Source organism: Argopecten irradians, chromosome 13 (genome assembly GCF_041381155.1).
Source record: "Argopecten irradians isolate NY chromosome 13, Ai_NY, whole genome shotgun sequence".
Taxonomy (NCBI): domain Eukaryota; kingdom Metazoa; phylum Mollusca; class Bivalvia; order Pectinida; family Pectinidae; genus Argopecten; species Argopecten irradians.
The window spans coordinates 4,600,749-4,604,091 of record NC_091146.1 but is presented as its reverse complement, the minus strand read 5'-3'; positions in this window follow the sequence as shown (position 1 = coordinate 4,604,091).

Below are 3,343 nucleotides of genomic sequence, written 5' to 3'. Positions count from 1 at the left end.
CTCTTGAGTTTTCTTTTGTCTTTTCTGCATGCGAGAGTAACAGACATGTGTTATCATTCAAACTAATTCAAATACATATCCATATTCTGACTTCCTTTCTCAAAGGATCTGAAAACATACTGCCTCGGAAAACAGTTCACATGGTTGGTACTAGTATTCAAGGGAAAATGACTGTTGGATGATCAGGCACGACACAGCTGTAAACTCCAACCCCATTCCTGTGCAATAGCCAGGCGTATTGTCCAGCTCCGACTTTATGCTGAACCTGTTTAAAAAGAAGAGTATGCTGTAATATGAGACTGAGTTATGTTCTTGTTATGTCTACATGTACTAGTGGAACTCATGCCCAATTTTTAGGGCTGTACCACAGAAACATACTTCCAACTTACCGAATAACACAATCTACACGCACATAGCATTATCTCATTAAAACATTCCGTCAAACAGGTGCGGCAACTATCGGGAATTTGGTATGCCTCCTCCAAGATATGACATCCAAAGATTTCCATACAAATGCAAAACGCTCAAATTCAGACAAAAATCTGAGGCAGTAAAAATTGCGACATTCAGAAGGGAAATATCTTCTTTTTTTTCCCTCGGACACCACTGTAACTTCACTACGCAGATTACCTCGGATACCACTGTAACTTCACTACGCAGATTACATCGGATATCACTGTAACTTCACTACGCAGATTACATCGGATACCACTGTAACTTAACTACGCAGATTACGTGTTAAAGTGGTAGTTAACCGACGATGAAGACATTCAAGAAGAAAAAAGGCATGACTCCGAATTTAGGCACCTTTTTGTGACCTTGCAATTGTGGCAGTTCTTGTATCTGTTGCCGAAAACCCAGAAACACATGGTCCAATTTTGATCGTACTTTTCTGGCTTTAGTTTGAGTGTCATTTGTTGCACAGCAAATCAAAATAGGTGACAACGTTTAGCTGAGACATATGGGATTGTTTGCGTAAATTTTCGATAAATATTCAAAATTCTGGGACAAGGAGTAACTAATCGCAATTTCGTAGCAAGTTTTAGCCTTAAAATACCTAAAGTGTCTGGACAGAGTGGTTTGGGAGTTGGTGATGACTGTTTCATGTTCTATCAATGACGTCATAAATACGAAGTTTGAATGACATCAGTCTTAATTTCGATCAGTTCATGCGTTATCGAAGACATCATTACTTTGCGCAGTTCAGTGACGTACGTCATACAGTTCATGCGTCATTGTCGTTTAGTTGTCAAATTTTGTCTATTGTCACAAATAATGATTTTGTATGATTTATTTACAATCTCCTTCCCCCGGAAACGTCTCTATAACTTTGCAATTTTGAAATAGTTTAGCAACGCCTTGCGCGCCAAACAATATGACAGTGCTGACATGTATATATTTTATGTATTGCTACGAGTCCTAAAGTCATATGAAGGCGGCCCAACTCTATATACATTTATACTTGTATATGTATATACGTAAGCGTGGGTCGGGATAGATAACTATATATAGTTTGTGTTTGTCTCAATTTCACAGTTTACAAAGTATGAATTACTATGGTTGGTTAATTTTTTTAGTACAAAGCGAATATGTAAATTGTGATCTAAGTTATTTTAAATAGGGAATACCGTAAAAGTTCGTATTTTAGCTAGCGTTGCCATATTTAAGCGAATTACTGAATTTAGCGCAGTGATAAATTTGCACATTAGAAATAATTATATTCATCCTCTCTTTACAATAAAAAAAGAAACAAACATAAGAAATGCCCTAACCATATTCAGCGCCATTGTTTTTACGCTAATGAAAAACAAAACCGAACCAGGCATACCAGATGAGTAAGCTTTCTCTGCTTGGACTCCCACAAAAACTGTAGGCCAAATGGAATTAAGCATGCTATGGCTATATAGATAATGTTGAAAAAATAACACAAATAGTTGTATATTAATCGTACCATAGAACCAACATTTCCTACCGATTAAGCTTAATATATGATATTATTGGTCTGTGTAAACAAGGGATACTGACAAAATCGTGATGTCTTAAAATCAATGGAAATCAACCATAACGAAAGGCAACATCGTAATCGATGGTTCATTACAAAGGTTCCCAAAGAAAGTGCTTTTAAAATGATATCATTATGTCTATTTTCTCTCAAAAAGTCCTATACACTATCATACTTATATCTACTTTTGAAAGGCCCACTAACATCGGAAACAAAAAAAAAGGGTTTCTTAAAAATAATGATAACATAAAAAATATATAAAAGTTGCTTAAAATGAGGTTTCAATACCAATGATATGTTAACAGTGACGATTCAGGAAGCTAAGCTAAGGAAGCGGGCTTTTAAGTTTGACAATACCCGAATAGTCACTTTATTTTCGCAAGCTACACATTTTCGCTAAAGTTTAAGGGATTATACACGAATGTAAATATTTTGCGAGAATTTTAGAATATAAATATACTAAACAACCCAAGATCACAAATAAATCGAATCCCAAATATGTTGAAAAGAAGACGCGAAATATTTTATCATTGAACCAATAAAGGGGTGTCCAGTATTTACTGCCCCACACGGTTGTCATGTTGGGTAGAAAAGGCGGAGAAAGTGGGATGATAATAAAACATAATTATTGAAGCAAACCTAATACATTTTCCTTTTCGTTTGGGAGACTTTGTTCAAATTAATAAAACAATTAAACGTCGAATTATATTTCAAATCACTTTAGAAAGTAAGGAAAAAAGTTATTTTCTCATTCGGAAAACGCAATACGAACAAAATACAAATGTTTGAAAAAAACACGACAAAAAATGTTATAATTGCTAAATGCAGTTAGGTAATGAGCAAAATATAGTATATATCAAAATGAACTGACGTTGATAACAAACCAAGGTCAACAAGTGTACGGGCCGATGTTTTTAGTGTTATATTACAGAGACAAACACACCACAGAGTGGATGTCACGGATGTCAGAGACAGTGATCTGGAGGACAGTGTAATTACTCTACACACTGATGATACAAGATAATCACAATTATACCATGTCACGAATGCAACACAGGACCGCAACCTTTCGAACCGAAGGGTTATAGCGGTTACATACAACATGCTTCCCCGCAACATTGTCCCGCTTCACGCAACAGCGATACGTCTCGCGCAATATGTAGCGCATATGGATGTAACTCGTTGCATTTAGAGGTGTAAGGTTTGAGAAGAGAGCGATAAAAATGTCGACGATGAAAGTAGATTATACACGTATATTGGAGCCTATGCAAGTGTAACAAAACTCATATATATTGTTGCGAACATCACGAGTAATAAACCTGCAAATAGCCGGAGGGTTTC